The sequence below is a fragment of the Equus caballus genome, chromosome 19, assembly GCF_041296265.1.
Source record: "Equus caballus isolate H_3958 breed thoroughbred chromosome 19, TB-T2T, whole genome shotgun sequence".
NCBI lineage: Eukaryota > Metazoa > Chordata > Mammalia > Perissodactyla > Equidae > Equus > Equus caballus.
Window position 1 is genome coordinate 3,252,626 of NC_091702.1, and position 24,230 is coordinate 3,276,855.

Genomic DNA, 24,230 nt, shown 5'->3' on the forward strand with positions numbered 1-24,230 from the left:
TCTCAATTGCCAACACTGAAACAATTTGAGCAATAAAATAAATAAAGTAGTAGAATTATAACCCAAATTCTTTAATGCATATCAATGAGTGTACACCAATATAAACTGTTGAATAGTAAATAAATAAATGAGAAGATACAAATCTGTGCAGAAGAATACCAACAATTTATGTAGATATTCTACTCTGAAGGAAGATACACCCCACTCCTTAAGTATGGGATGCACATACAAAAGTCTGTACAAAGACTATAATATGGAAAGAAGGGAGAAAGAGTAACTTTACAGTGGGGAAATCTAACAAACACCATCTCAACCAGGTGTGGAACAATAACATCAATAGAAAGGCATGTTGACAATATGTACTTTGATGTGATGAGATGAAAATGACAATTTAGCACTCTGATCTTCTGGTCCAAAATCTATCATCCCAATCTAATCATGAAAACCGAAAGAGAGAGAAATCAAAATTGAAAACTATTTTATGAAACACCTGAGCAGTACTGCCTAAAACTATCAAGTTCTTCAAACACAGTGAAAGCTGGAGAAACTGTCACAGCCACTGGAGGCTAAGAAGAAATAAGGATGAAATTAATGTATAATGGGAAGGATGTGTTAATAATAGCAGAAACTGGAAGTTGAGCTCAAAGAAACTCTCTGTACTATCATAACATACTTTTTGTAAATGTACAACTGCTCAAAAATAAAGTTCATTAAAAATTAGAGTATCATTAAATGCAAAATCGTTGGAAATGATGAGCTCTGAACGTGTCTCCAAACGCCATTAAATGCCCTATACAAATAGTATTGTTGCCATCAGTCACATTCTTCATTCATAAAGTAGGATAAAGATACCAAATTCAAATTCTTTCAAAATCTTTTTGAAAGATTTAAATAGAATAATAAATGTAATATGTCTGGCAATGTTTCCAGTAAAAATTCACTAATTAATGGAAAAAATAATCTGAATTTTTGGATACATCATTTTCCACCTCTGAAAGACTTATTTTTCACACATTCTCACTGTCACTGTGCTTTTTCATCTCTCAGTATCACTCTCATATTTTCAGGCAGCAATAGTTTGTTCCTCACATTGACCTGGGTAACTTTTACACAGAGCAGATCTCATCATGGCTGTCCTCTGACATAAAACCTGCACTTCCTTTCTATTAATTTCAAGACTAAGTTTCAACCCTGTAGCCAAAATATAAGACTCTTTGTTAATCTGACCATTGCCTATCAGGCCATACTCATGTTGTTTCACTTTGCATATCCTGCTACCTATTATAGATCAGATAATAAGAAATATTTGTCATTTTGTAAACACACTTTACGGTTTAATTAATCCCTAAATTTCCTCCACTGGCTCATCCTGGAGTGGTCATAGCCCTTGAACAGCTGGAAGAATTTTAACACCTTCTTCAAGGCTCAGACAAATATAAGCTTGTCTGTAAAGTCTTCCTTCCACTGAAGAATCAACTTCTTTGCATCCACTTCAACAGATTTCAATGTTATCTCAGGATATTATATTTATTTATTTTTACATCTAATCATGTTTAGAAAATAAGTACCTTGAGAGAATAAACAATGTCTTAGTCATTTCTTTATTTCCAGAATAAAATTTAGTGCCTATCATATATTAGTTGCTGAAAAAAGTTTGTGGAATGACTGCAAGAACAAACTGTTGAATAAGGATAAACAGACTCCCAATAATGGTAGAAAGAACAAGCAATGAAAGAAGGGAAAATACTATTGAGGTATGAAGGCCCCATGATTAAGCATACATGTCATAAGAGACAGATCAGAGAAAGATGTTTTAATGTATCCAGAGTTTCCTTCCAGAATCAGAGTTTTAATAGCCAGAACTTGGTATCATTAAATTCTCCTTAACTTATTATCCCTGTTGATACCCCAAAAGTAACTGTCAATAAAAGAGGTTGCTCACACCATAACACAATCCCTTAGCAATTGTGAAGATGCTGTGGTTCAACCAGATGTTCTCACAGAACAGCCTGAGATCACCAATCCAGCTTCTTCCATGCATGTTTGATGATGTTGGAAATTGTGTCCCCAAGAAAGGTGAGTAGATGGTCCCACTTATGGAGGCTGTGGAAGACAAATTTGTGTTTTATTATCACCTAAAGTTAGAAGAATTGATTTTAGTGGGCATGGTGGAAGCACTGACATTTCCTCTGTTTGTAGGGGCTGAATTCTCATGACTAGTGTAAATGAAATATTCTTTTGTCTTTCTTCATCTTGAGAGACTTAGTTCTCTGGAGCTAGGAGGAAAAAAGCATAATGAAAATTTGTCCCAATTTTGGTCTCAAGAAACAGCTTTGGCATTTCATGACCATCTCTTATTTCACTAAACTTCTCTATCCAACAAGGAGATCACCTCGCTTTAGGTACCCTCACTATTATGTCAGAATATCTCATAATAATTGTCCAATCCCTGCTTTGGATGAGGGATTCTGGATATTCTAAATATCTTTCTCCAATCTCTATTCTCTACTGCTGGCTTAGAATCATGGAATTTCTCCCTCTCGGCAGGATTTCTCCTTTTTTATTGCTTCCTCTTTCTCTTTTGTTGTAGGCAAAATCTATTTAATATTACTCAACTATTTTATTTTTCAGGCATTTTGAAAATTATTACGCAGCAACTACTATGTGGTAGGCAATAAACTATGTTCTAGGGATGAAGGAATATGTAAGAAATTGTTTCTTCTCTAACATAGCTCACAGCCTAAACAAGACAAGGGGCATAAAAACAAATAAATACAATAACCTGAAGTGGCACTGAAATCTGATGAAGAGGATATAAATATAGTGAACTCTTCCAAAAGTGATTTAATGAAGACTACACAGATGTGCTTATGTGTACTGAGTCTTCAAGGTGGAGATGTAAGAGCTCACCAGGGAAAGGCATCAGGACAAATCTGGGATTTGATTAAACTGTAAGTTCTACTCAAAATATTTCAAATAGTTTATATTACCTGACCAACAATCAGAATCATATAATGAAAATTGCAACATGACCCTGGGCTGATAGGCAGCAGCCAGATATCAGAGATGCATACATTTAGGCTATAAGATTGATATTAATTACTAAATTGGTGGAGGATCTTTGTAGGTTTTATGGCAGGAGATGTCCACCATTTCAGCTCTGTCTTTGTAAATGTCACCCTGGGTCAGTGGGAAGAACAAAGTATTGCTACTATGAAAGACATAAGAAAATGGGAAGGACTGAAAGAACAGAGGAGAAGTGCCAAAGGAATGGTGGGAAATGATTGGGCACATGGCAGGGGTAAAAAATATATATATATATTATTTTGAAAAATTGATTAGCAAAAATCATAGAGTAGGGGACATTGGAGGAAAGTCATTTATATGAAACATCACAAAAACTACCTAGAAATATAAGCAGAATCAACCTTTTTGGAACTCTGGAAGACATTCAAAGGTTTACAACAAAGAATAAAATGCTAAAGCACAAAAAGGTGAATTAAACATGATAGGAGAGCCTTGGGAAAATTTAAGCTACACCTCCCTATTCCTCCACCTTGGTTCAGCAGAGGCCAGGGAGATGGATGCCTGCATTCCCATTGTAGCTTCCATATTTTGGAGAAAGGATAACAAAGAGTGTCTAAGAAATTGTGTTTTTGATATGGCCTACCTCACAGTAGTCTGAAGGAGTGACATAAGAGGCTAGCAGTTGAGGAATGATGTCAGCATCATGGTAGAGTGAGTTGTTCCCTTTGTCAGTCATCTCTAAATTGCAAACAGTAGGGCATCCATAGAGCAATAAAGGACTCTCTGCACAGCAAAACAGAGCTCCTGAGGCTTCCATACATCCATACATCTGAAGAAGGGCCAACAGAATCTCCTGGAGGTGGTAGTATCAGGGGAGGAATGATGACAGCTCCTGAGACTGGAGGTTCCAGGAATTGCAGGCTTATCTATGACCACAGGCACTAGAAACTGAGGAAATAGTCACAATGGACACCCCAGAAATCTAGTCAGCTGATACTCCCAGAGGAGCAAGGAATCACTATGGGACCATTATCAGAGGGTGTGTGAACCCTAATGATACATGTTACCTAGCCTCCTTACATTTTTCCAGAGATGGCACCTTTGACACCAGCCCTTTCAGCAGCAGTGGCTGTATCCAAGGCCCTAATACCCTGGCAAGAGTGGTGATGCCTGTGACCTGAGATTCCAGAAATCACACCAACACCCATGAACAGAGGCTGCAGGAGCCACAACAGCACTTGTGGCTCAGCCTCTACCCCTTCCAAACATTGTCAGGTGGTGCCCATAACCTGAATCTTCAGGAGCCTCAGCACAGCCCGCAACACAGTCCACAGTGGGGAGAACCCTAATTCCAGTCCTGCCAGCAGTGTGGGCTACATGTAACCTCCCAGGCCCCTGGCAGCAGTAGTGGCTCCTGTGACCTGAGTTTCCAGGAACAAAAGATGGCCAAATACCATAAGCTAAAGAAGCCCCAGAAGCACTTGTGATCCAGGTAGCCCTTGCCCCAGGGCAGTGGTGGTGGTGCCCATGATCATGGCCAAACCAAAAGTGTCAGTTACACACCCAAACCTTGCACCCTCAGTGGTTGTGTGTCCAGCACCCCCAGATAATCTAGGAGCAGCAGCACAGGCAGGTCGTTCAGGAAAAACACCTGAGCCTGGGGAGAGCACATGAAGAGCCAGGTAACAGTGACAGATGAGCCCACAGCAACAGCCTCCCCAAGGTTCAGAAGCACTCAAATCTTCAGCCCCCTTCCCATAGTGGTAGTGACTGCAGGCCAACAAATACAGACATGGCTAAGGTGGCCCTGAGCCCAGCTCCCAACCCACTCTCCCTCTCACTCTTGCCACAGTGGGGAAAGACATGCCCCAGGTGAACCCAGAAGCAGCAGAGGTGCTCAGAGCTTGGTGACACCTGTGGAAACACCTGTGACTGCAGTGGCACCATAAGAGCAGCAAGAAATCAGCACCCTCAGAGGCACAAGCAGCACAATAAGGGCACTAACAATGCCTCTGGGAGGGGCAGTAGACGCTGGAAAGCACTGGCTCACAGATACAGGCAGAAGCAGTTCAGAATCAATGTATCCAAAGTTTTACTCAAATAATAAAAGTGCTTGCTACCACAAATGACCAGAAGAGGAACTATTCATCAAGCACCATGAAGAAGTACAGTAGCACGGTAGCACAAAAAGTAAGTGACAACTCTCCTAGAACTAAACTTTAAGTAATGGAAAATAGCAGTGTAACTGACAGGGAATTCAAAGTACCTTTAAAAAGAAACTCAATAAATTACAAGAAAACTCAACGAGTTCAGGAATAAAATTAATGAAAAGAAAGATTACCTCACCAAAGTTTGAAACTCTAAAAAACCAGAAACAAACAGAAATTATGAACTGAGCAACACAATGAATGTGATAAAGAAGAAAATATTGGAAAGACAGCAGACCATATAGAAGAGAGAAGTACTGAGCTCCAAGATAGCAATCTAGAAATGACTCAGGTGAAAGAGGAAAGAGAACTAAGATCTATAAAATGCAGAGAAATTCTCTGAGAAATATCTGGCACAATGAGGAAAAGCAACATAAGGATAAAGGGTAGTACACAAAGAGAAAAGAAGAAGAAATGAGAAGAGAACATACTTAAAGAAATAATAGCTGAGACTTTTCCCAATCTGGCAAAGGAACTGGGTAGAAAAGTACATGAAGCTAATAAAACACCTAATTATCTCAATAAGAAAAGACCTTATCCAAAGCACATTATTATTAAAAGTATCAAAAGTCAATGACAAAGAAAGAATAATAAGGGTGGCCAGAGAGAAGAAAATAACTTACAATGGTAGCCCCATTATGGTATCTATGGATTTCTTAGCAGAAAGTATACAGGCTTGGAGAAAGTGGAATGATATATTCAAATATTCAAAGACAAAAATTATCAACCAAGAATAATCTAAACAGCAATGCCAGCCTTCAGATATGAAGGAGAAATAAAAACTCTCCCAAATGAAAAGTGAGAGAGTTAATTGCCACTAAACCTACCTTACAAGAAATGTTGAAAGGAGCCCTCCAACTTGAAACAAAAAGGCAAAGATATAGAATCTTTGAGCAATTTATAAATTTACAGTCAGAATTAGAAAATTTCAACTCTGTATCAGAATGGGTTAGTAGACACTAAATTATAATGTAAAGACTGAAAGGGAAGAAAGCATTAAAACTAATTATAACCACTTCAATTTTGTAACAAAGTCATAACACAAAAAGCGATAATTTGTGACAAGATAAACATAAAAGGAAGGGGGGAAAAGGATGGAACATGCATAGGCACATGGACATAAGATGTTTTCAGCAGAAATGGGACTATCCTGTCTGTGACATATTTTGTATAAACCTCATGGTAACCACAAAACAAAAATTCAGAGCAGAGTAACAATATAAAAAGAGGAAACTGAGAAGCACATTGCAGAAAACCACCAAACTGAAATCGCAGAGAGAAACAGAAGGAAAAAGAAAGAATGCAAATATAGAACCGCCAGAAAACAAAAACAATAAAATGGCAGCATTAAGCCCTCATATATCAATAGTTACCCTAAATATAAATGGATTGAATTCACCAATCTAATGACAAATTGGCTTAGTGGAATACAAAACAAAATTGAAGAATGCACTGCCTCCAGGAGACATATCACTGTTCTAAAGGCAAACATAGGTTCAGAGTGTAAGGATGGAAGATGATATCCCAATAAAATGGCCACCAAAAGAAAGCAGGTGTAGCTATAATTATTTCAGAAAAATATACTTCAGGCCAAAAAACATAACAAGAGACAAAGATAAATACTATATAATGATAAAGAGGACATTCCATCAAGAATGCATAATATTTATTAATATGTATGAACCTAACACAAGACTACCAAAGTAAGTAAAGCAACTATTAATAGACCTGAAAGGATAAGTTTACAGCAACACAATAACAGTAGGAGACTTTAACCCTCACTTACATCAATGGATAGATCATGTAGACAAAATGTCAAGTAAAAAAGTCGCTTTAAATGAAACTCTAGACCAGATGGATTTAATAAGTACATAGGGAACGTTCCATCCAAAAGTACCTGAATACACATGCTTCACAAATGCACATGGAACATTCTCAAGGATAGACCATATGTTGAGAAACAAAACAAGTCTTAATAAATTTAGGAAGATTAAAAACAAATTAAGCATCTTTTTGACCACAATGACATGAAACTAAAAATCAACTATAAAACGATAGCTGGAAAAGTCACAACTATATGGAGACTAAAAAGCATGCTACTAAGCAACTGTCATATCAAAGAGGAAGTCAAAGGAGAAACCAAGAAATGCTTGAAGCAGAAGAAAATGAAAACACAGCATACTAAAATCTGTGCAATGAAGCAAAAGCAGTAATAAAAGGGAAGCATATAGCATACAGGGCTATGCTAACAAACAAGAAAAATCTCACATAAACAAAATAACATTACCCCTAAAGGAATGAGTAAAAGAACAAATAAAGCTGAATGTAGAAGAAAAGAAATAATAAAAGTCAAAGTGGAGGGGCTGGCCCAGTGGTGCAGCAGGTAAATGTGCACATTCTGCTTCAGCAGCCTGGGGTTCGCTGGTTTGGATCCCGGGTGAGGACATGGCACCACTTGCCACGCCATGCTGTGGTAGGCACTCCACATATAAAGTGGAGGAAAATGGGCACGGATGTTAGCTCAGAGCCAGTCTTCCTCCGTGAAAAGAGGAGGATTGGCAGCAGTTAGCTCAGGGATAATTTTCCCCAAAATAAATACAGAAGTAAATAAAATATAAAAAAAAGAAAACTTGGAGTGGAAATAAATGAAAAAGAGACTAAAAAGACAATAGAAAAGATCAATGAAACTAACCGCTGTTTCTTTGAAAAGATACATAGTAATAACAAAACTTTAGTTAAACTGACTAAAAAAAAAGAGAGAAAGCTCAAATCAATAAAATCACAAATGAAAGAGGAGAAATTACAAGAGGTAGCACAGAAATATAAGGGATGATAGGAGAATACCATGAAAAGCAAAATGCCAACAAATTGGGTAACTTCAAAGAAATTAATAAATTCCTAGAATCACACAACCTTCCAAAATTGCATCAAGAAGAAATAGAGAATCTGAATAGATCAATCAGTAGTACAGAGAAGGAAACACTAATTTAAAAACTCACAAAATACAAAAGGAAATGATCAGATGGCATCTCTGGTAAATTCTACCACAGTTTCAAAGAAGATTCAATACCTATCCTTCTCAAACTCTTCAAAGAAATTGAAGATAGTAGGACACTTCCTAAGTCATTTAATGAGGCTTACATTACCCTCATACCAAAGCCAGACAAGGACAAAACAAAGAAGAAAATTACAGGCCAATATTATTCATGAACGTGGATGAAAAATCCTCAACAAGATATTTGCAAATCAAATCCAACAATACATTAAAAGGATCATACATCACAATCAAGTAGGATTTTTTCCAGTCGTGCAGGGATGAGTCAACATCCACAAACCAATCAACATGATACACCACATTAACAAATTAAATAATAAAAATTATATGATCATGTCAATAGATACAGAGATAGAAGACATGTTCCAACATGCACTTATGATGATAAGTCTCAATAAAATGGGTATAGAAGGAAAGCACATCAACATAATAAAATCCATATATGACAATCCCACAGCTAACATCAAACACAAAAGTAAAAAGCTGAAAGCTATTTCTCTAAAAACAGAAAAAAGACAAGGATGTCCACTCTCACTACTCCTATTTAAAATAGTATTGGAAGTCCTAGCCTGAGAATTAGGCAAGAAAAAGAATAAAAGTTTTCCAGATTGAAAAGGAAGAAGAAACACTGCCACTATTTGCAGATGACAAAATTTTATGTGTAGAACACCCTAAAGAATCCACCAAAAACTATTAGAAATAATAAGCAAATACAGGAAATTTGCAGGGTATAAAATAAACATACAAAAATAAATTGTTTCTGTACAGTGGTAACAAACTAGCAGAAAGAGAAAACAAAATACAATCCTATTTACAATTGCAAGGAAAAGAATAAAGCACGTAGAAATAAATGTAACCAAGGAGGTTAAAGACCTGTATACTGAAAACTATAAGACATCATTGAAACAAGTTGAAAAAAACACACAAAAGACATAAAAACACACAAAAAATGGAAAGATGCACATGGATTGGAATAATTAACATAATGAAGATGTCCATATTACCTAGAGCAATCTGCAGATTCAACACAATCTATCAAAATCCCAGTGGTGTTTTTCACAGGCATAGAACAAAAAATCCTAAAATTTATATGGAGCAACAAAAGCCCTGAATAGACAAAGCAATTCTGAGAAAAAAGAACAAAGCTGAAGATATCACAGTCCCTGCTTTCAAGGTACTGCAAAACTATGGTAATCAAAACAGCATGGTACTGAGAGAAATGTAGTCATGTGGTCAATGGACAAAATTGAGAGCCTGAAAATAAACCCAGAAGTTTATGTACAGCTAGTTTTTGACAAGGAACTAAGAACATTGAATGGAGAAAGGAAATTCTGTTCGATAAATGGTGTTGGGAAAACTGGACAGCCACATGCAAGAGAATGAAAGTATACCTGACCTTACATCACAAAAATCAATTCAAAATTAATTAAAGTTTTGAATACAAGACTTAAAACTATAAAACTGCTATAAGAAAACATAGGCAATGTGGTCTTTGATATTGGTTTTATCCATATCTTTTTGGATGTATCTCCTCAGACAGGGAAAAAAAGAAAAAAAGAAACATATGGGGGTATATCAAACTAAAAACTTTCTACACAGCAAAGGGAACCATCAACAAAGTGAAAAGACAACTCTACTGATTTACTGATTCAGAGAAGTTATTTGCAAATCATATCTCTAATATGGGGCTGATGTCCAAAATATACAAAAACTCAATAACAAATAAACAAACAACCAAATTAAAAATAGGCTGAGGATATGAGTAGATATTTTTCCAAAGAAGATAAGCAGATGATTAAAGTACATTAAAAATTGTTTAACCTCACTAATTATAAGGGAAATGCAAATCAAAACCATAATGAAATATCACCTCATGCCTGTCAGAATGACTATTATTAAAAAGAAAAATAGCAAATGTTGGAGAGGATGTGTAGAAAAAGGGACTCTCATACGTTTTTGGTAGAAAGGTAAATTTGTTCAGCCACTATAGAAAACAGTATGGACATTCTTCGAGACATTAAGAATAGAGCCATCATATAATTCAGCTATTCCATTTCTGAGAACTTATCCAAAAGATGATAAAGGTAATATAGTATCTCATTTGACATACAACATGTTATAAAGCAATAGCTAACCAATACAATAACCAAAACCAACAGAACTGAGGGCAACCATAATAATCTGCCACTTTTAATTTTGGGCACATAATCTGATACCTGAAGAGACCATGCATGATTCTTCTGTTATTCAACTTTATTTCAGATATTAAAAAGTGACTACTTTGAGGTTCCCTTCAAGGTAACTAGGAGAGTTTGAAAGGACATTCATGTTTGAGCAGAAAACCTGGTGGCACTGAATCACATGACAAGGCAGCATATCAAGCTCTTTTCTGAATCATCCTCTAATCATGAAAATTGAAGAGATTTCTGAGCATTAAGGAGACATAAAATGGATGATATTGACATTATTCATTCATTGTCCCTTCAGTATTTAGGAAAATATTAGGTAAAGGGAGCTATTTTGTAGAAAAATAGAAAGATCATATTTGTAGGTAGCACTAGAAGTTTTCAAGTAGAAATAGAAAGATAATTCAGTAATAAAACAAAATATACAAACCAATCCTTTGCTCTAATAAATAAACATTCTTACTCGTGAAGAGCAATCTTCCATTCTTTAACAAATAGAAATACAGCATAATAAAAGAAATATTTTGCTTGATAAAAAAATAGATGATTTTAAATTTTCTTCTTCATGTTTATGGTCATCTCTGACACTAAGATTCTATTAGGTCAAGCTACTTATTCAAATAAATATCAGAATATTAGATAGATAAACAACAGATATCCCAGGGAAACTCCACTGGGAGATGTACATTTGATAATCAATCTTTTCCAGTGACTATGGTAGGCATTATGGACACCAAGCTGCACAATGGAATAAAACGAGAAGAGCAGTCATAAAACACAGTAGCATGTTTGTAACGCAAGTATCTGACATTAAACTTTTTACTTATAATGTAAGTACCAGAAAATAAGCTTGCGATTTCTGAAGTATCCATTTCACAAACAACCATGTTGAATAAACATATTATCATCTGTACAATGGAGATACCAGAGAAACACCCAGGTCAATCCAACTCATGAGGGTCCCCTTTTAGAAAGCCCTGAGTAATGTAGATAATTGACCATACGAGTGACCCTGCTTTTCCCTTGCTGCACGCCAATCCCAATCTTGTGTTTTAAATTTGCCAAGAGTGAACATATAAAACAGTAGCCAGCCTCCTCATGGACCCCAATAGAGGCAGAGCCTCCTTGTCTGGCATGTGCGTGTTCTCTCTCCATTTCTCTCTTTACCTGTAACCTACCGCATGGCACTTGGGCATGTCATCTACCCTTCAGGACTTATGGGTAATACACATTGTTGTTTTGTGTGTGTGAGGAAGATTGGCCCTGAGCTAATATCTTTGCCAATCATCCTCTATTTTACATGTGGGATGCCACCACAGCATGGCTTTGATGAGTGGTGTGTAGGTCTATGCCAGTGATCTGAACCCGCCAACCCCAGGCGACTGAAGGAGAGTGCACAAACTTAACCACTACACCATGAGGCTGGCCCCTATAAGTTTTTTAAAGTTACCTGAAGTTTGTTTCTGAGCATCTTCTCACAGTCATAATAAGAATCCCAAGGGTCAATCTAGCCACAGCATAGTCTCTGGTCAGGGAAATGCCCATGAGGGCTCACCACAAATAGTACAGACTTAGGTGAGTGCCTCAGACATTCCCAATCAATAGTATCAGTATCAATATCCTGAAACTTAAATGGACCAATGTTAAATTCTACATTAGCAGCAAGAGAAGCAAAGATAGTAATGACAAAAGAATGAAATACAATGAAATTATGTAAATGGCATTAGTTAAGCAGTATAGTTATTTTCCATATGAATAATATAGCGTGATTATTGTTTCAGGAAAACTAGGGTAATATTATGTAGCATGACATATGTCATTTGAGAAGAAATTGTTTTCCCCATGTAAGATATATAAATTTTCAATCATTTCTGATCCAAGTTTGGGGAAAAAAGAGAATATGTAAGAATGGACAAAAGAAAACCTGTCTAAATCAGACAGAGCAGCGGTTGTATAAATGGTGTTACTTAAGTTGCATAGAGAAACTGAATTCAAAGAAACGAAAATCCCAGGAAATAAATAGAAGGTTACGTTCTATTTCCACAATCTGATCAAAGGATAATAGTTTTGGGCTCTGAGTTTTTGGGCCCTGAAATCATGGGAACTCCTTCAGCCCCAAGACAATTTGCCCTTATATAACTGCCATCCCAACAATTCTCAGAGCCTTCTTTAATTTTTTATCCCACAAATTGTAGATGACGGCATTCAGTATGGGTGTAATAATAGTGTACATCACTGAGGCTGTTGCACTTGTGTGTGAGATGTGGGTAGCAGCAGAACTAAAATATAGTCCTAAGAATGTGCTGTAAAATAAGGAGACAACTGACAGGTGAGACACACTGGTGGAAAATGCTTTTTACTTCCCCTGAGCTGATAACATTCCATGTAAAGAGGAAACTATCTTAGAGTATGAGTAAAGGATACCTGTGAGGGTACCACCACTCAGCAGCCCTTGATCTGATTTTTGTTCCATATTTATTCCTACATATTTGATTACACTTGCTGTTATAAGGTCCAATAGTGGGTGAGGCTGGATTTTCTCTCCGTTTTACTTGTGGCATCTTTTCTTTGTTATTCTTGGATATTTAGTTCTGATCTTCTTTTGGCAAACTTACTGGGCTCTGATCGTAGTTCTGGATATTGTCCAACATAGGAGTGTCTCCCCACAATATACTCTATAAGACCCTACATGTGCCACAACAATCCTACACATGCCCTTCCTTCATAGGATTTATCCCTGAGGACATTCTCATACATGTGATTATTTCATTGTACTCTATTCTCTCTATTAAAATGTAAGATTGAAATGAGCAGGGACCTCATCTGCTTTATTCATTTTTATGGTTTCTTAAAGATGTGCATTTATATATAAACAATTTTTTAGAAAAAAATAATTATAAAATATAAACAATCCTAACTAAAAGAAAATTAGGTTAATATAGTGGATTTCAGCAACTTTATTAGATGAAATTGAATTAAAAAATAACATGAACTTATTAAAGAAAAGATATAAAATAACTATAATTTCATCACATTAGTACAAATCTCTAAATATAAATGAAATGGCCAAATATCTGAAGAAAAAGAATGGAAAATAGAATTAAAAATAATGCATGAAGTAGTACCTAAAATTATAATTTCATCCTATAAAAATATAAATGGATCTGGGGATGGATCCAAGATGGCACCGTGAGTAGTCCTCTTTGTCTCTCCCCCTTCGAGTCTACAATTATTTGGACACTTATCGCTTAACAAAGGATATCCAGACAGCATCTCAGGACGTCTGAGATACCCACGAGACTATACATCGGAAGGCGGACGGACTTTCCTCCGGGAGGATGTGGAAATAGGTGAAAACTCTCCGACCCTGACCGAGCAGCCTAGTACCCGCAAGCGGCTTTCTTCCAACGGACACCCCCAGAAGATCTACACACATCTAGGGCAGGAGCAAGCACACAACAGAGGAGCGACGGTGGAAACAGGTGACCAGAACCCTACCTAAACCCCCCGCAATTACTCCTAAATGCAGAGGGAAACTTTGGAGTTGCACACCTGGGCCCGTGGGGAGAGTCTCTCCCCGCCATTGGCGGGGAGATCCCGCCTGGTGTTTGTGGCACCCAGAGGGTCCCAGAGAGAGTCGCTGAGGGTACGGAGGTCTCCCGGCTGCCACTGCCAGCACGGTGGGGCTAGGGATTGCCGGAGATCTCCGAGCAGACTGGGACTGGGTGAAGCTCCAAAGGCTGACTCCACGCCCCGGAGGGGAAGTTACAGAATTCTGCCCAGGCAGCAGACAAAACTCTCTGTCTGCCATTAGCAGAGGGGCCACGCCCAGCATTCAACTCCGGGAAAGTCCCAGAGAGAATCCCAGAGGGTGGGGCGACCCCCAGCTGCCATTGCCCGCCCCATGGGACTAGGGATTGCCGGAGATCTCAGAGAGGACTGGGGCTGGGGAAGCTCCAGAGGCCCGCTCTGTGCCCCAGAGGGGAAGTTACAGAATTCTGCCCTGGCAGCAGACAGAGCTCTCTGTCTGCCATTGGCGGAGGGGCCACACCCAGCACTCAGCTCCGGGAAAGTCCCAGAGAGAATCCCAGAGGGTGGGGCGACCCCTGGCTGCCGTTGCCCGCCCCGTGGGACTAGGGATTGCCGGGGATCTAGGAGAGGACTGGGGCTGGGAGAAGTTCCAGGGGCCGGCTCTGTGCCACAGAGGGGAAGCTCCGGAGTTCTGCCCGGGTAGCAGACAGAACTCTCTGTCTGCCTTTAGCGGAGGGGCAACGCCCAGCATTCAACTCCGGGAAAGTCCCGGAGAGAAGCCCAGAGGGCAGGGTGACCTCCAGCTGCCATTGCCCGCCCTGTGGGGCTAGGGATTGCCGGAGATCTTGGAGAGGACTGGGGCTGGGGGGAGTTCCAGAGACCAAGCTCCGTAGCCTAGGGGGAAACCCTACAGGCTCACAGCAGCCTTAGGGAAAGCCTCTGCACAGCACCAGTAGAAAGCACCCAGCTGGCAGCCACAAGGCTGGAAGACCCCAGGGCAAAAGCAGCATAGCTAGGCGAACTAACCACAGACTGTAGAAGATGCCAATAGCTCTCCTGTGACCCATAGTGGACAAGTGAGATTGTGTGGGTGCCGACAGCAACGGAGAGACAAATATAAGTGACCCCACCCCTGGCCCCATAACACCGTTGCAGACCCCAAGGAGGGAGCACATCTAGGTGGGCTGCAACAGTAGGCACCAGCAGCCTGAAGCCCCCCTGTGATGGCCCCCACGGCAGAGGAGGGAATCCAAAGGACCACTGTGACTACGAGGAGGGGCCCAGGCCCAGTTAGCAACTGCGGACAGGGTTCCTGGTTGGTGCAGTATAAACAGCTGCTCCCCCACCGCAGCAGCTGAAACAAGTGAAAGGAGCAACTAAACTCTATCTCTATGCAGAGGCACAAATCAACAACATCAAGCAATATGAAAAAATACATTAAATCTCCAGAACAGAAAGAAAGTAACAAATACACAGAAAACAATCCCAAAGAAAATGAGATATATAACCTAAATGATGATGACTTCAAAACAGCCATCATTAAAATACTCAATGAGTTAAGAGAGAATTCTGACCGACAACTCAACGAGTTCAGGAGCTATGTCACAAAAGAGTTTGATACGCTAAAGAAGAACCAAACAGAAATATTGGAAATGAAGAACACAATAGAGGAGATTAAGAAAAATCTAGATGCTCTGAACAGTAGGGCCGATAATATGGAGGAAAGAATTAGCAATTTGGAAGATGGCAATATAGAATTGCTGCTGGCAGAGGAGGAGAGAGAAGCAAGACTAAAAATAATTGAAGAAACTCTCCGAGAATTATCAGACACAATTAGGAGATGCAATGTAAGGATTATAGGTATACCAGAGGAAGAAGAGAAGGAGAAAGGGGCAGAAAGCCTATTCAAAGAAATAATGGCTGAGAACTTCCCAAATCTGGTGAGAGAGATGGATCTTCAGGTGACAGAAGCCAATAGATCTCCAAACTTTATCAATGCAAGAAGACCAACTCCACGGCATATAGTAGTGAAGCTAGCAAAAGTCAACGAGAAGGAGAAAATACTAAGGACAGCCAGGCAAAAGAAACTAACCTACAAAGGAACCCCCATCAGGCTATCAGCAGATTTCTCAGCAGAAACTTTACAGGCTAGAAGAGAGTGGAATGATATATTCAAAAATCTGAAGGACAAAAATCTACAGCCAAGAATTCTCTACCCAGCGAAAATATCCTTCAAATACGATGGAGAAATAAAAACTTTCCCAGATAAACAAAAATTAAGGGAGTTCATTGCCACAAAACCTCCTCTTCAGGAAATCCTCAGGAAAACCCTCATTCCTGAAAAATCAAAAAAAGGAAAGGGGCTACAAAACCAAGAGCAGAGGAGATAGGTAGAAGGACAACAACAGAGAGTAGCAGCTCTACATCAGAACAGATTAATCCATGGGACGAGAAACAAAGGACATTGAAGAAAACCAGAAAACAAGACACAAAATGGTAGTGGTAGGCCCCCACATCTCAATAATCACTCTAAATGTAAATGGATTGAACTCCCCAATCAAAAGACACAGAGTGGCAGGATGGATCAAAGAACAAGATCCAACAATATGCTGCCTCCAGGAAACACACCTCAGCCCCAAAGACAAACACAGACTCAGAGTGCAGGGATGGAGAACAATACTCCAAGCTAATAATGAATAAAAGAAAGCAGGTGTCGCTATACTAATATCAGACAAGGTAGATTTCAAAGCAAAACAGATAAAGGAAGATAAAGAGGGACAGTATATAATGATAAAAGGCACTCTCCACCAAGAAGACATAACACTTATAAATATGTACGCACCCAACACAGGAGCACCAAAATTTGTAAAGCAACTCTTAATAGAACTAAAAGAAGACATCAACAACAATACAATAATAGTAGGGGACCTCAACACACCATTAACACCAATGGACAGAACATGCAGACAGAAAATCAACAAGGAAATAATAGAATTAAATGAAAAATTAGACCAGATGGACGTAATAGATATATATAGAACACTTCATCCAAAAACAGCAGGTTACACATTCTTCTCAAGTGCACATGGAACATTCTCAAGGATTGACCATATTTTGGGAACCAAAGCAAACATCAATAAATACAAGACAGTTGAAATAATATTAAGCATCTTTTCTGATCATAATGCTATGAAACTAGAAATCAACTACAAGAAAAAAGCAGAGAAAGGTGCAAAAATGTGGAGACTAAACAACACGCTTCTCAACAAACAATGGATCATTGAAGAAATTAAAGAAGAAATCAAATATTATCTGGAGACAAATGAAAATGAGAACACGACATACCAAATCATTTGGGATGCAGCAAAAGCAGTCCTAAGAGGGAAATTCATCGCAATACAGGCTCACCTCACTAAACAAGAAAAAGCTCACATAAGCAACCTCAAACGACACCTAACAGAACTAGAAAAAGAAGAACAAACAAAGCCCAGAGACAGTAGAAGGAGGGAAATAATAAAAATAAGAGCAGAAATAAACGATATTGAAACAAAAAAGACAATAGAAAGGATCAATGAAACAAAGAGTTGGTTCTTCAAAAGAATTAACAAAATTGACAAACCCCTAGCCAGACTCAGCAAGAAAAGAAGAGAGAAATCGCAAATTAATAGAATTAGGAATGACAAAGGAGAAATCACAACAGATACCAATGAAATACAAGAGATCATAAGAGAATACTATGAAAAACTATATGCCAACAAATTGAACAACCTGGAAGAAATGGACAAATTCCTAGACTCCTACAATCTCCCCAAACTGAATCAGGAAGAAATGGAGAATCTGAATTGGCCAATCACAAGTAAGGAAATAGAAATGGTAATCAAAAACCTCCCCAAAAATAAGAGTCCAGGACCAGACGGCTTCTCGGGAGAATTCTACCAAACATTCAAAGAAGACTTAATACCTATTCTCCTCAAACTGTTCCAGAAAATTGAGAAAGATGGAGAACTCTCTAACACATTCTATGAAGCCAACATCACTCTGATCCCCAAACCTGACAAAGACAACACAAAGAAGGAGAACTACAGGCCGATATCACTGATGAACATGGATGCAAAAATCCTCAACAAAATTTTGGCAAACCAAATACAGCAATACATCAAAAAGATTATATACCATGATCAAGTGGGATTTATACCAGGGACACAGGGATGGTTCAACATCCGCAAGTCAATCAACGTGATACACTACATCAACAAAATGAAAAACAAAAACCACATGATCATCTCAATAGATGCAGAGAAAGCATTCGACAAGATCCAACACCCATTTATGATAAAAACCCTCAATAAAATGGGTATAGAAGGAAAGTACCTCAACATAATAAAGGCCATATATGACACACCCACAGCCAACATCATACTCAATGGACAAAAAATGAAAGCCATCCCTCTGAGGACAGGAACAAGACAAGGGTGCCCACTTTCACCACTCCTATTCAACATAGTACTGGAGGTGCTGGCCAGAGCAATTCAGCAGGAAAAAGAAATAAAAGGAATCCAAATAGGTAACGAAGAAGTAAAACTCTCGTTGTTTCCAGACAACATGATCTTATATATAGAAAACCCCAAAGAATCCATAGAAAAACTATCAGAAATAATCAACAGCTACAGCAAAGTAGCAGGGTATAAAATTAACGTGCATAAATCAGTAGCATTTCTATGCAGTAACAATGAACTAACAGAAAAAGAACTCAAGAACTCAATCCCATTCACAATCGCAACGAAAAGAATAAAATACCTTGGGATAAACTTAACCAAGGAAGTGAAGGATCTATACAATGAAAACTACAAGACTTTCTTGAAAGAAATTGACGATGACATAAAGAGATGGAAAGACATTCCATGCACATGGATTGGAAGAATAAACATAGCTAAAATGTCCATACTGCCTAAAGCAATATACAGATTCAATGCTATCCCAATCAGAATCCCAAGGGCATTCTTCACAGAAATTGAACAAACAATCCTAAAATTCATATGGGGCAACAAAAGGCTGCGAATTGCTAAAGCAATCCTGAGCCAGAAAAACAAAGCCGGCAGAATCACAATCCCCAATTTCAAAATATACTACAAAGCTACAGTGATCAAAACAGCATGGTACTGGTACAAAAACAGGTCCACAGATCAATGGAACAGAATTGAAAGCCCAGAGATAAAACCACACATCTATGGACAGCTAATCTTCGACAAAGGAGCAGAGGGCCTACAATGGAGAAAAGAAAGTCTCTTCAACAAATGGTGCTGGGAAAACTGGACTGCCACATGCAAAAGATTGAAAATTGACCATTCTTTTTCACCACACACCAAAATAAACTCAAAATGGATCAAAGACCTAAAGATTAGGCCTGTGACAATAAGTCTTTTGGAAGAGAATATAGGCAGTACACTCTTTGACATCAGTTTCAAAAGAATCTTTTCGGACACTATAACTCCTCAGTTGAGGGAAACAATAGAAAGAATAAACAAATGGGACTTCATCAGACTAAAGAGCTTCTTCAAGGCAAGGGAAAACAGGATTGAAACAAAAAAACAGCTCACTAATTGGGAAAAAATATGTACAAGCCACTTATCTGACAAAGGGTTAATCTCCATAATAATCAAAGAACTCACACTGATTAACAACAAAAAAACAAACAACCCAATAAAAAAATGGGCTGAGGACATGAACAGACATTTCTCAAAAGAAGATATGAATATGGCCAATAGACACATGAAAAGATGTTCATCATCGCTAATCATCAGGGAAATGCAAATCAAAACTACACTAAGATATCACCTTACACCCGTTAGATTGGCAAAAACATCCAAAACCAAGAGTGACAAATGTTGGAGAGGTTGTGGAGAAAGAGGAACCCTCATACACTGTTGGTGGGAATGCAAACTGGTACAGCCACTATGGAAAACAGTATGGAGATTTCTCAAAAAGTTAAAAATAGAAATACCCTATAACCCAGCCATCCCATTACTTGGTATCTATCCTAAGAACCTGATATCAGAAATCTCAAGACTCCGTTGCACCCCTATGTTCATTGCAGCATTATTTACAATAGCCAAGACGTGGAACCAGCCTACATGCCCAGAAACTGATGATTGGATAAAGAAAATGTGGTATATATACACAGAGGAATACTACTCAGCCATAAAAAAAGACAAAATTGGCCCATTCGCAGCAACGTGGATGGACCTCGAGGGTATTAAGTTAAGCGAAATAAATCAGTCAGAGAAAGACGAACTCTATATGACTCCACTCATAGGTGGAAGTTAGTATATTGATAAGGAGATCTGATCGGTGGTTACCAGGGAAAAGGGGGGGTGGGGGGAGGGCACAGAGGGGGAAGTGGTGTACCCACAACATGACTAACAAAAATGTACAACTGAAATCTCACAAGGTTGTAATCTATCATAACATTAATAAAAATATATATATATAAATGGATCCAAACACACTTACGAAAATGATTTTGGTGATCTTTAGTTGAATACAAAAGAATGTGTTCCACAACATGGCAGAAGATGATCTCTATTTTTCAAAATAGATCTAGTGACAAAAAGTGAAAGATATCACCAAGGAAAAAGCCGACATGAAATAAGATGGCAATGCATATAAAAGGTGATTTATTACTAGTAAGGATGCAGAAGAACTTTCTATGTTTAAAAAGCAATGAATGGGGGAACAAAATATGACCAAATGATAGATTTGACCATTCAATTTTATAAACCCTTACATAACCCAACAAATATATTTATACATACATACATGAATGAAAGAGCAAACAGAAAATTTGGTTTAAAAAAAGTGTTATTATTTGAAAGAATGCAATCAACAAAAATTAAAACACTTTGAATCCAGTATACAAAGCAAAGAACTTGCAAAGGCAATTTGCAACAGAGAAAATAAACAACTACTAACTTAAAAAATATATTCAGCCTCCAAGGTAATGAAATAATTTAAAAAATAAAGCTCTTTAGCATATGCCTGTTTGTATATTAAATATAATTTTTTTCAAGTGGATAGCAAACATGAGAGATTTATGTAAAATATATATCTCAAGAGCTGCAATTGCAAGATAATAGGTACCTCCATTGGTCTGAATCTTTCTAATGAATACATAACATGTTCAGTATACCCCAACCTAAAGAATAAAATTAAATGAGTAAAATGTCCTCACTTCACTGCAAACTTCTCCTCGCCTAATAGTGTATTTTTCTCTTTTCTTCCTTCTCTTAACTGCAAAAGTCCTTGGAAATGTTCAAATTATACTGGCACCCATTCCTTCCTGAGTGTCATCCAACTAGACTTTTATTCTTATCACTTAATTGTAAAAAACCACCCTTGTACTGCTGAATCCAACAGACACTATTCTTAATAGCATATGAAATACATTGATTTTAAATTAATTATTCAATCAAGCAAATATACGTGGAGACCTCTCAGCTCTGGGCTGGTTAGGCTTTCAGGTGACCTCAGGTGAATGGCAAACATCTGCACTGTCTATTGGGCCCTTGTGCTCACCTGGAGGGGAAGGCTGAGAGAAATATCTCCATGTGGAAATCCAAATTTCTCCCTGAATGGCTGATGAAGGACATTGAAGCTCTGCCTCCAGACAGGAAAACAGCAAGGAGAGAAGTATTAGTCCCTGAGCCAGACTTAAGATTCCAAATACAAAAACTATGTCCCCTCCAGCTCAAAGTTGAACATGCTCAAAGACTGCAACACTGGAGATATTTACTGTGATACATATTTGCTCTATTTTCTCCCTATTTCTGCTCATTAGACACACTTCCCATTGTTACTGCAACCACTGAGCACATCATTTCCCCAGAGGGACTTGTCTGAAGAGAAGGGGAATTCTTCCTGCTGATTCATTGTTCCCAAGGGAGCAGATTTGAAGTCAAGTGTATCCAATTTTTATTATTCTTTCTCCAAGACTTATCCTGGCTTCCAGAGGTCTAATGAAAGTTTTCACATCCATGAGTTACTTTTCTCCAAATCTAAGATTGAGGAACCTGTCTTAACTAGGTCCCTTGGGTCTCAAATCATTGACCTGTGCTGGGAACACAACTCCTGATATCTCTTGAAACCTTTTATTCCTTCTTGAACAAGGGAAAGAGCTGTGTTCCAAAACCATGGGTAAAATAAATCTTGTCTTCATAATTATTTTGACAAATCACTTAAGAGTAATATGCTTTTAATGCAAGTTAAAGCTATCAGTTAGCCCTTCATTTATAAAACATTTGGTAATTATGAGATATATTCAGATATTATAATTAAACATAAGCTGAGATTTGAATCTTATATGAATCATGTCATTTGATTTTTTGTAACTGTCCATTCTATGAAGACTGTACATTTATGAACTTAATTCTACATTTGCAGTAACATGACTCAGAACAGTTAAAGGATTGACCAAAAATTATGAATAAGGGGTGTGCTTTGATTGCAATGCAACAAGGTATTTCTAGTTCTCATGCTCTAGGCCAGTGGTTCCAAACCAGGGATGAGTTTTCCTCCAGAAGACACTTCGAACTATCTGGAGGAGTTTTGGATTATCCTAATATGGGAAATGCTACTGATGATTTGGCAGATCTAGTGTGGCCCAGAGATTCTGTATTTGTAACTTGTTGCCATTGTTGATATTGCCCATCTTGGTCTGTGTACCACTCTTTGATTATTAAGACTGTTGTCCACTGTTAGGTGTAGGTACTTTGAGGCCTTCTCCAGGAATGCTCCCACTCACCTCAGGTCTGAACTTAGGTGGTCAGATGTTGGAGTCACTAGTTCAGCTTCTGTATAGACAAATTTGCAAGTATCTCTTGAGTATTTCCTTCATGACAAGAAATGAATCTAAGTCTTTGTTTTCTTTCTGTACACTGGAGAAATTCCATCTAAGAATGTGATCTGAGAAGTTAGTAATATTTTAGAGCTCATAGGAAATTACCTGACACAGAGCAGATGCTCAACCCATAGCATGTTTTGTGACTGTGTCCAAGTTACACATTTACTACGCTCATTATGACCCTAGAAAATTCTCTTGGGACAGGAAGTGAGTCCAGGATTATCCGGCCTCTGAGTTGTGATCATAAGGGAGATTTCCTTTTGGAGTCCTCTGCAGGGAGCAGAGTGTCTGAGTGACCACCATTCTATGTTGTGTTGTACTCCTGAACGTAACCTCTAAACCTCTCATAATGGCTCCAAATGGCCATAATAAGAATTTTTAGACTCTTCAGATTGTTTACTGTGTGCCTATATTCCATTGTTAGGAATATCTGCAAAGCTAACGTTTTCTTGGTAAATCAAATTATTCAGTAAACTCTTCTTATCTTCTTTGCTGCAAGTTTATGGCATATAATTTATGAGTTCATTGTCAAAAGAAGTGTGAAATCCTTGTTTGTCTGTTTACCTCAGGTAGAATTTTTATTCTTCACAATTATTTTTTCATTACCCAATTCTTTTAAGTGAACTGCATATTTTCAATCATTGCTTTGAGACTTAAAAAAAAATTTCACCTTTATTGAGGTATAATTGACATACAACATTGTGTGATTTTAAGGTGTACAATATGACAACTTGACATATGTATATATTGCAAAATTATTGCAATAAGGTTAGTTAACCAACACCCCATATAATCATTTTTGTTTGTAGTGAGAAAATTTAAGATAAATTTCTTAGCAATTTTCAATTATATAATAGATTATTAACTATAGTCATCATGGTGTACAGTGGATCATCAGAACTTGTATATCTTTTAACTAATGGTTTGTACCCTTTCACAAATATCTGAATAATTTTCCCCCACCTCAGCTCTGGGCAATCACCTATTTACTGTTTGTTTCTATGAGTTTGACTTTTTTATACAAATTTAAGAAAGATCACATAGTTTTGTCTTTCTCAGTCTGACTTATTATAGTTACTATAATGCCCCCAAAGCTCATCCATGTTGTTGCAAGTGTCAGGAATTCCTTCTTTTTTATCACAGTATAATATTCCATTGTACATACATACCACGTCTGCTTTATCCATTCATCCAGCAACTGACACTTATATTGTTTCCATGTCTTGGCTATTGTAAATAACTCTGCAATGAAGTTGGGAGTACCAATATCTCTTTGAGATACTGATTTAATTTCCCTTTAGTTATATAGCCAGACATTTGATTGTTGC